The following is an 11,559-nucleotide window of genomic DNA, read 5'->3' on the forward strand; positions in this document are numbered from 1 at the left end:
CTTGTTGAAAAGGTTGTGTAAAAGCCTTTCATAATCCATAGACCAAGGTAATCTAGACATGATCAAAATAGACAATCTGTATACACAAGAAAAGAGAAAGGGACAAATCTAACACCAATAAAAAAGAGTAGGGATAAAAATTTGATTATATCTAGGGATAGCCACCATTAAGTAGAAGTAGCTAAAGCTAATCAGAATAGTGGGCACCCTTACATCAAGACCCCTTTACAAAAAAAATGTATTGTTGAGGTGCCCTTCTTACAAACAAAGTTTCTAGACTCTAGATATCAAAGAAGCTACACTCTTTATGAAAGAAACAAGTATGATGCTCAACACCCTATGACAACTAACTCTATCCTTACAAAAACTTGTATGCTCAACTAAGTGTCTACCCTATGTCAACTAACTATATCCAAGCCACCCTTACAAAAACTCATTTGGTGCAACTAATACCCCTTTAGTAGAGAAATAAAGTACAAAAGTGGGAAGGTAAAGGTTGGGCTAGTGCTTGAGATGTTTTATTCTAAGATCAAATATTTTATACTCATTAAGAAATTTTCAAATAGGTGGAGGGAGCTATGTGGCAAAAGATGATTGTGAAAAAATGAAGAATCAACCATGTCCAATTGCATGGTTACAATATTACTAATGTACTTTAATTAAAACTAATCATTAAACAGACTATCTAACATATGTGTGAGATGACCATACATAATAGGAAGAATTAACGGCATTGAATCCAACTAGAGATATGTAAATGTAGGTGGGATCCATCTCCTTGTGGTATGTTTGTCTAATTTTGCAAAGATAGTGGTAGTATGGCAATTATATATTAGATAAGTAAAATAATGTAAAGAGACATGCATAAGAGTACCCATCTTGACCCACATGTTCATGGAAACCTAGGAATAGGTAGATGCAACATAAAGGGACCTACCTAAATGCTAGGTCCCTTCTATGCACACCCTAAAGGAGTGTTCTTACCTCAAAGATGTCGAATATAAGCCCTAGAAAGTCTTTTTAAGGAAAGATGTGATAAACCTCCATGTTTTAGTTTTTTCAAAACCATTATTGCAAAATTAATTGATTGTCATCCTAATAGAGAGCGATGCTTCCCAAACTGAGTTTGTTGAGTATGGGTAAGAATGAATTTGGGATAAAATAATCTTGTATGCCCAATTAAAAGGTCCATTTCCTCCTCTATGAATGAACCTAATTAGTTCAAAAGGGAGACAATTTCTCTTGCTAAAAATTTGCAAAAGATGCTCATCCTTAGAGACCATTATTTCCAAGTTGAGGAATGTAGTATAGATAGCAATTTGGTGGCAATCATTGATCATATAAATTTTGTTGTTTGAGAGTCAATATCAATGAGATCTTTAGGATTTCAATGTAGAAGATAGACTCCTTATCTTTGATTGTCAGTATTGAAGAATATCAAAGGGTTTGGAACATTGATGAGAAGAAGGTCATCATAAAATAGAAAACAATGTTGAAACCATTTTAAAATGTCCCACCTTTGTTGGCTCACAAGTCTTTGGTAGAATTTATATTCAAAGTAAAATAAAAATAGATTATACCATAGAGGTGAACAAGAGAAACCCATTGTAATAAAGCATAAATGCCTTAGTCTAGAGTAGGCTAGGGTTAAGTATAAAAGGGGGAGATGTAACATGTGAATCATCTTTTTGCCATTTTACAAACATTACATGTTTGAGGTCTCAACCTCCCACCATCTAAGAGGGTGAATACTCTTGGCCACCATAGCTTGGGGTGCATACCTTACTGCAGCAACTCATAATAAAGATCATATTATACAAAAAAAAAAATCAAAGGTAGTATACATCATGACAAAAAATACCAAGTAGATGGTGAAGAGGTGGCTTTGTTACTACGAAGCCAACAAAAAACACCAATTAGTGAGAACTAAAGAGCATTAACGGGTTGTGGGTGTGAGGGGACTACCTCGGTCATTATCTCCTTCACACCATGTAGATGATACTTGAGTTGATTAAATCATGGAAGACAGTTTTTTTTTGGAGGGGTGAACCCAATATGCTAACCTAAATGTCGATATGTGAAAATTGAAAAGAATATACGGTGTGTGTGTGTGTGTGTGCGTGTGCGTGTGCGTGTGCGTGTGCGTGTTCGTGTGCGTGTGCGTGTGCGTGTGCGTGTGTGTGTGGGTGTGTGTGTGTGTGTGTGTGTGTGTGTGTGTGTGTGTGTGTGTGTGTGTTAGCATATGTGCACTAGTGTGGAGATAAGAGCTAGACTAGGTAGTAAAAAGCAAGTGTGCATATGAGAGAGAGAGAGAAGGCATATATGAGTGTATGTAAAAAAAAATTATCTATGCGTGTGTGTGGGGGAGGGGGGGAGGGGAGGATCCCTCACCTCTTTCCGAAAGCGGATAGAAAGATCTGTTTCAACTAGATCCCCTCCCAAAAAAGTGGGGCAGTTGTCATTAACCTAACATACTATATGGTATACTGACTTGTGAAAGGTCATGATTCTCGCCCACCATGTGCTTGAAAATAACCTCTATCAAACCACATATTAGCAATGTGTCCCCATAAATTGCTTTAGTTTTTATATTACTAAGAGAGGTAGAAGTTGTAAAAATGATCATGATAAAGGATAGCCTCTGTGTACACAAGGTACTAACTTTGCATTCGAATTTTCCCTCCCATGTGGACTAGCTCATATTAAGAAGAAGTAAAGGTATTCACATGTACTAAAAATGGGGGTTGAAATAATATGTGGACAAGGAAGACAGTCAAACCATAAGGCATCCCATGGTTTTCTAAACTTGGAAGGTTTCTAATGTATCAACTTCTATGTAAGGAAAGTGGGACTAATGCTCTAGGGATGTAAATTATTTGCACATAAAATCCCACTTAATGGGAGAAGTAGTTGGAAGTCTATCATCAATGCATTGGAAGATGGTTTCTAGCCCATATAATTAGTGAGCCACACATGCTAACTCTTTTGGTCAAATGGTTGGTGGGTATGTGATTGTTAAACGCAGTGATAGTTAGTGGCCTTTAAAGCTAGGAGTCACCAGCAATGCATTAATGAGCTGACATGTGTAGGATCAATGAAGACCATCTGGCACTATACATGGGTGGAAAGAATATCACATCAAGTAGCGGACTATGTAAGGAAGGGAGCAAAGTGGTCAAGGGTGGCAGAGCCCAAGGATTCAAGGATCAAGTATCCAAGGGAAATCAGGCAAAGGACTCTCATGCCCTATTGTTAGAACCTTCGAGAGTCCCTTCATTAGTCCCTTGAGGCATCTTGAGTGCTCTCAATCAACATACCTAGTCTTGTATTGCCTGCAGTCACAACATGTGGCAATAGTTCTACGATTGTCTTGTATCCATGATGGTTCTAAGATCCCGGACTAGTTGTTCCCTGAGTACTATATCACTATCACTTGTTTTCTCTACTAAGATAGTTGTATTATTCTTACATATATCAATATATTTTGGGTTGATCTTTTGAGTACACTTTGGTATCTAATCTCATTGTTGTGATGATGCCTAACTCTGAATCCCAGATGCTAACTATAGACTATGATATCAATGTCCACCTGTGTCAATTCTGAGTATGACCACACTCTTTTCTGTGGCGGTAGTGCTTGAACTCAATTGTGGTGGTAGTTAGTGGTCTTTAAAGCTAGGAGCCGCTAGTGGGACATTAATAAGCCAATAGGTACAAGAGCAATGAAGACCATTTGGCATGGCACATGGGTGGAGAGAATGCCATAGCAAGACAGGCTATATAAGGGATCAAAGTGGGGGAGTGTAACTCAATCCCCCTACCCATAAGGTAAAATCTTAGCTACGACCCCCTAAAATGGTATTAAACCTGGTAACTAATCCTACAGATATTGGAATGGTCACAATTTAATGAGCTCTATCTAGTGTTGGAAAGTTACCCAACTTATTGGATCCACCTAGTCATAGGCGTTCGACCGTCAGGATCAAAGCCTCCCACTTTCCTTGATTGGGTTTGCTTTAGTTTTCTCATTAGCGAAGAATATTACCAAGTTTTTGGGACATATTAAAAAAACATCTTCCTTTTATTACTTAATTAAACTAGGTTTGTTAAACTCAATCTTTAGCACATAACAAACAATGTGAAAATCAAATACTTTATTTCATAATAGCAAGTAGAACCATCACTTCGCAGAGTGGTACAAAACCGTCTTTCCGCAAAAAGACATTGTCCAACCTAAGATGATAGGACCTTCCAATCTCATAGGATTGGGCTATAGGTGATCACACTCTGTCTACCATCAATAGGGAATTTACTGGCTCAGAGCCCCTCTAAGCTTCCCTGAGCCTCAGGAGCCATCCTACATAGTAGGGGCACTTATCACTCGGCCCTTTGCCCTCTCAAGTGCTCGAGTGATCAAAAACCAAAAATACCTACCTCCCTCGGGAGCATAGGACCCCCCACCCGCATGTGAGTTTTTTCACACTCTGCAGAGTGTTTAGAGAGCATTGGGTTGGGGACCCCAATGTCCCAAACCACAACACGTCGACTGTGACAAGCACGGAATCATAAGCAACATAATTCATCATTCACAAATCCAAAAGAAAACATAACCATATTTAACACACTTGTCAATATATGTGATGCATAGAATCTATCCACCTCATCAATTCATGTGTTCTTTCCTAAAAATCAATTGATAATACTAATATGTTTTTATAAGTTCAAGTACATTATGACTAATCGTAATCTATGTAATAGACTTATCCTCCATGGGCTTTTTGTAACGTGCATGGGTCGCAACACATTTTAGTAGTCCTTCAGGAGCGTGATCTAAACGACATTGCCTAGCACTCTCATGGAATGTCACAAGGTTTGTTGGTTAGCGAATCCCGAGTCTACTCCTCAACGAAGCGTATCAGCCAACCCTCTTAGGATCAACCAAAATCTTCCTAGGTTTCTAATGGTCAAGTCATTCTACAGCCTTCTAGTGTCGGATCTACTTTGTGCAAAGCATCTAAACTGAGGCGGACTCATATCGCATTTGGTTCAAAGAGAATGGGAAACGAGAGGGATGCATCGCTCGACCTCTCTACCCGTAGGGTAAAGTCCCATTTCGGTCCCCTAAAACGATATGAGCTAGGGCTTTACCCTACATTATCTAAGGTCAATACGTCATCGCGATTTGAATGTTGAGAAGCTTCCCAGTTCTTTGGGACCACCCTATTGTACCCATCGAGGGTTCCACCCACCCGCTTCCCTTGATAGCTTTAGTTTCCTACTTATCTAAAGGCACATTAGTGGTAACACATACAAGCAACTTCCTTAATTAACCCATTAGTCACATGTTCCTTGACTTAATTTTAGGCACTAACACAAAAACAGATCAAAAAATTTTCGCGAAAGTAAACTTTATATTAAATTTTCAACTGAGACACAAATCCCATCCATAGGACGATTCCTGCAATCTATATAAGGATGCGTTTGATTTTCCTCCAAGTTTCTGCCCTTGCACTAGTAACAGGGCCTCGAGATTCCTTGTAGAGTCATGTAGACCATCTGAGCAAGACCTGGAGGCAAGGGATTTACAGCCAGATCCCCCCTAGCACCCAAGCATCCTCCTACAAATAGACGTTTCTATGGAGAGATCTCCCACAACGAGTTCGGTCCACATTCCTGATGTGGTTATCAAAAACCCCCTTGGATAGGGTTGGCAACTAGCTGGGGGTGCTCAACACGTCTTTCCCAAGTGTTTCAACCTGAATCCAATTAGAAATATTTTTTTCTTATCAATTCCTTTATTAGATGATTCCTTTTCCAAACAGGTGTTCGTAAGTACAAACACAAGCAAAAGTGCACAATATGTACTAGACAATTCTTTATTCTCTCTACCGAAGGAAATTCTGATTTGATGCAATAGCATCTAGTCTCGGCTTTATTCCCGTTATTGTCCAAGATTTTCAGAGATAACCTAATTTAATTTTCTCATTGTTTTGAATGAAGTAGTACCCTTACAATGTTGATTGCAATTTGGGACATTGCTTCCCTACAACGAAACCCTACGTATTCATTTGAACTAGAGTTTGTCGTGTAATTCATATAGTTACTTAAGGACTTTGAATTCCTTTCAACTTCAAGCAAGATGGGCCTTGAGAAGAATCCTTCAACTCTTTAGGGTTTGAAATTCTTTCAACTTCCTAGGAACCCTACATATTCTATCACAAGTTCAATCTATGCTTTGTGACATGTAATAGGATTTCCTATTATCTCTCCAAATGTTGAAACTCCCACCACAACCAACGAGATTGTGAACCAAGGGACCGCAACAACTAGAAACACATCTCTTATAAATCAGGTGTATCCTGTTGTATTAGGGAAAAGAAATTGGGAGAAAAGAACATTTACATTAATTATTGTAACTTAATTGAGCATGTTTTGAGATAATGAGCGTATTAGGAAACTTTTATTCATCACATGCATCTTAGGTGATCAATTAAGATTGCACTTAGAAGCCATTAAATTGCACATAAATTGAATGAAAATTTTATGCTAATATATATATATATGAAAAATTTCAACAATACGCATTAAACTGCAAGTAACCTAGATAGATTTTATGCATTTCCACTGTTTGCGGGCCATCATCCGCAAGTGGATTCGAGAGATAAAGAAGGAGGAATGATTTTGAGATGAGAGAGTGATAAGAGAAGATGGCTTAGTCGTCAAAGACCGAGATAGGAAGAATTAAGCTAACTCTCTCCCTCACAGCTTCTCGGGGTAACTCCTCTCTCTCTCTCTCTCTCTCTCTCTCTCTCTCTCTCTCTCTCTCTCTCTCTCTCTCTCTCTCTCTCTCTCTCTCTCTCTCTCTCTCTCTCTCTCTCTCTCTCTCTCTCTCTCTCTCTCTCTCTCTCTCTCTCTCTCTCTCTCTCTCTCTCTCTCTCTTGGAGAGGTATCCTTCTATCTCCCTCTCTCTACCTCTTTCTCACAGTCTCTCGAGGTCTCCTTATGCTTCTCTAACTGCTCCCCATGCCTCATAATTATATCTAAACAAGAGAAGAAGGTTGTGGCTAAGAAGAAGAGCTCTTTATGGGGGGAATCTTGGAAAAATAAGCAATATAATGCTCAAATCACAATTTTGATAGTTCCATTGGCTCCGAAAGGGGGGTAAGACCCCAAGACACTTGCTTAGAAATCTTCCAAATCGCTCCTTCTTCTTCTCCCTATTCAAAGTGTTGTTTACTGCTTGTAAACTGCGATCATGACGCACATGATTTTACCAATCCTTCTTTTTTTTGTATTAAATCTCCAAAACAAGTTGAAAAAACATAACATCCTCTTCTAGAAATCTCCATAGCTTTTTAGGATATTTAATATAAATAATATCTAAAATATGCTAGTTTTGTCCAAAATTTTAATATTTTTGGACCATCCATACTATACACATTAATACTAGTGATTAATATGGCTCATAACTCTCGTTCACGTTGCAGCTTCGGTGAAGGGTGGCTACAATCTTGTCAATCTAGAAAAAATATTAGATTATGACTCTTGGTTTTTTAATTTTAAATTAAATAAAAATTGTTAGTTATTAATGTTAGTTTTTACTTTAGTTAGTCTTTAGTTAGTAACCTAAATAACTTATTAATTGACTAACTAACTTTCAAATTAACCAACTAATTTTTAATTGCGTGGAAGTATTACATCCTCCTCCCCTTAGAGAAATCAAGATGTTCTCATCTCGAGAGAAACTGTGGGTATTATTGATGAAGAGAATTCTTATCTATCCATGTAGCATATTCTTCAGGATAATCCTTCCACTGGGCAAGCTATTCTCTAGGGGTTCTACTCCTCAATTGTCTCTCCCTAGTATCTAGGATTTTATTTGCCTGCAGCTCTTGGATGTAGCTCTAGCTGTAGCTCAATAACTCCTTGGCTAGGCATTACAATTTGTTAATCACTCAATACATGGCTAGGATTAGGCATATATTTCTTTAGTAGACTAACATGAAATACATCGTGAACTTTTACATTTTCAGGGAGTTAAAGTTTTTAAGCATTAGTTCCTAGGCTTTTGAGGATCCTGTAAGGCCCACGATACCTTGGGGTAAGCTTTTTAAATGCTCCCAAGGATAAGGAACTCTTCTTGGGTCGTACACAAATGAAAACCATATCCCCCTCCTTGAAGAGCCACTCTTGCTTGTTCAAATCCGCATAAGCCTTCTGCCTATCCTTGGCGGCTTTGTTGTCTTGCCTAATGGCAATGGCCTTAACATGTTCATCCATTTCTTCTAACATCTTCTTGGAAGCCTCTACCCTTAAAGTAGGGTCTGAGAAATTTAATGGAGCCAGCAATCATGCCCATACAATGCTTGGAAAGGTGTCATTTGAATGCTTTTGTTGGAAGGAAGCATTGTAGTCAAACTCCACCAACGATAGATATTGGATCCACTTCTTGGGTTCGTGACCGCTCTAAGCATATCTTCAATCACTTGATTGACCCTTTGTATTTGGCCATCAGTTTAAGGATGATAGGCCGTACTAAAATAAAGCTAAGTCCCAATAGCTTTAAATATCCCTCTCCAAAAATGAGATGTGAAAAGGGAGTCTCAATCACTGATGATCCTTTTGGGTAGACCATGGAGTCTGAATATCTCCTTAATGAACAATCTGGTAGTATTTGAAGCCTTATAATTTGTTTTTATTGGGATGAGATATGCAATCTTGGTGAGCATATCTACTACAACCATAATTGGGTTGTATCCACCTGGAATTGGAGGTAACCCAACAAAGTCCATTCTGATAAATTCCCACTTTATCTGAGGGATGTCGAGGGGTTGTAGCTTTCCAAGCATCTTGGCATGCTCTGCCTTGATACCTTGGCAAGACAAACATTCCGTGGCATATTTGAGTATATCTCCCTTAAGTCTTTCCCAATGATAGCTGTTCGTAACCATGTTGAGGGTCTTGGCATATCCTAGATGACCAAAAAAAGGGAATCATGTGCTTCCCAAAGTATCCATTGTTTAAGTCTTTGGCTCGAAGGAATACATAGTCTTGTCCTGAAATAGATTAGGCCTTCATAGATAGAGTACTCCTAGTATTTAACTTTATGTTTGGGACTTTGGTCCTTTTCTAGGATCTCCTTTATCATTTTTAGATATTGTGGGTCATGTTTAGAGTCCTCCCTAGCCAATTCAAGGATAGGGTTCCTTGGCATTGACACCATGGTGCCTAGTGATCCACCATCAAAGGTTCCTCCATAATGAGAGAGTTGAGGAATGCTTTACAACTTAAGGCATCATCAACCACATTTTCCTTGCTAGGTCTATATCTTATTTCAAAGTCATACTCTTGTAGCACCTCGACCGAGCAGTGTTGTCTCATGTTGAGGTCAGCCTAGGTGAAGATTCATTTGAGGTTCTTGTGGTTCATGACCAAGGAGAATTTGTTGCCAACCAAGTAGTGCCTCTAAAGTTTGAGGGCATGAATGATAGCCAACATTTCCAAGTCATGAGTAGCATAATTTTTCTCATGGGTTTTTAACTTCCTTGAGGAATACTCCATGGGATAACCTTCTTACATTAGTATACAGCCTAGTGCAAGTGAGCTGGCTTCTGTAACAACTTCAAACTCCTTGCTCAAGTCTGGAAGCTTCCGAATTGGCATTGTCACTAAGCTATGTTTGAGTTGGTCGAAGCTCTCTTGTTCAGTGGGCTATCCAAACTATGGCAATCTGCTTCTTTAGTAGATCTGTGAGGGGTGCCGCAATTAAGGCATAATCTTTGATGAAGATTCTATACCATCTTGTTAGACCAAGAAAGCTATGTACTTCCTTAATAGTAGTTGGTGGGGACCAGCCTTGTACATCTTTAACCTCTGCACGAGGCACACTTCTTCTTTTTGGCATAAAGCTTGTGCATCCTCATGATTTCAAGGACAATGCAAAGTTGAGGTTCATAGTCTTCTTCTTCCTTGGAGTAGACTAGGGTGTCATCAAAGAAAACAAATACAAACTCGTCAAGGTATGGTCTAAAGATATACTGCATTAGCCTATTGAATGTAGCAAGAGCATTGGTTAAATCCAAAGGACATTACTATGAACTCAAAATGATCTTATCTGGTGTTGAAAGCTGTCTTTGGAATATCCTCATCCTTGATGTGGATTTGGTAATACCCCGAACTTAAGTCAATTTTTGAGAAGATTTTTGCCCCTTGTAGGCAATTGAATAACTCATCTATCCTTGGGATAGGATATTTATTCTTGACGATTACTTGATTTAGCAGAGCGTTCCATTCTTCTTCTTTTGAAACAACACAAGAGCTCCCCATGGTGAACTACTAGGCCGAATAAACCCCTAATCTAAAAGTTGTTTAAGCTACTCCTTTAATTTGATAGCTTCAAGAATAGACATTTTGTAAGGTCTTTTTTCAACTAGAGCGGCATCTGGTATGAGTTTGATCTCATCATCAATCTCTCTTGGGGATGGTAGCTCCGTCAAGTCTTCAAGGAACACATCTACATACACCTTTAGCCATGAAGGTTCTTCTTCAGATTCCTTACTTTGCTTTAGCTTATTCAGCTTGATCAAGTAGATGGGTAAACCCTTCTGCATTCCCTTAACTATCCGTGATGCCTTTGCTAATTGGATTTTGGGTTTACCAACCTCCCCTTGCGTTGTGACTAGTTCCCCTTCAAAACTTCGAAAGGAAATTTGGCCCCTACCACAGTGAATGTGGGCATTGTTGGGTATTAACCAATCCCTGCCAAGTAAACATTCATGAGCCCCTAAGTTCATTACTCTGAATTTTATAATTGTTGGCGTTCCACTGATTAGGAATCTCACTTTCGCAGTTTGTCTAGTGTAACTGATTTCATGCCCATTTGCTAATTCCACGAGTAAAGTGGGTGCAACTATTGTGGCTATTCCTAGCTTTCTCGCACAAGGAGGAGAAATAAAAGAATCCATACTTCCACAATCAATCAAGGTTTTCAAATTCTTACCTTGGTAGTGTGAAGGGGTTTGGATCATCGAGAATTGGTGATTCGGTCCCTTTTTATGGAGAGCGGCATGGACTGTCGCCTTTTCAATCTATGCTTCAATAGTTGGTTCTTCCTCTTCATTTACTTCCTTGATGGTGATATTGGAAGTCCTTGCCCTCCCCATTGTTGCTTGACCCTGACCACATGTAGCTCTGGTTTGCCCACGAAATCATCCTTGGCAATGGTCCTCACCAAGTTTGGGACACTCTCTTTTGAAGTGCCCGGGTTCCTTGCAGTAGAAGCATCACAAGTTTTGGTCATTTCTCTGTGTAGGAACAAAGTCACTGACTACATTTGCCTTTGGTTTCTTCCGATGTTCTTGACCTTGTCCTTGTACTCTTTTAAATTGAGCTTTTTTCGTTCTCTGATTTTGGTCTTTGTAAGACCAAGAGCTATTGTTCCTAGATTTGGGTTGAACTTCTTGGGCAAGATCTGCTTTTATCTTGCTTATGTTGTTCGTTGGTTTGCTCTAATACCAAGTGTAACATGGCTAGCTCACGACACGTTTTAATAGTCCATCG

Source organism: Lygodium microphyllum, chromosome 15 (assembly GCF_053477565.2).
Source record: "Lygodium microphyllum isolate KBCC chromosome 15, Lygodium_microphyllum_v1.1.10, whole genome shotgun sequence".
NCBI classification, from domain to species: Eukaryota; Viridiplantae; Streptophyta; class Polypodiopsida; order Schizaeales; family Lygodiaceae; genus Lygodium; species Lygodium microphyllum.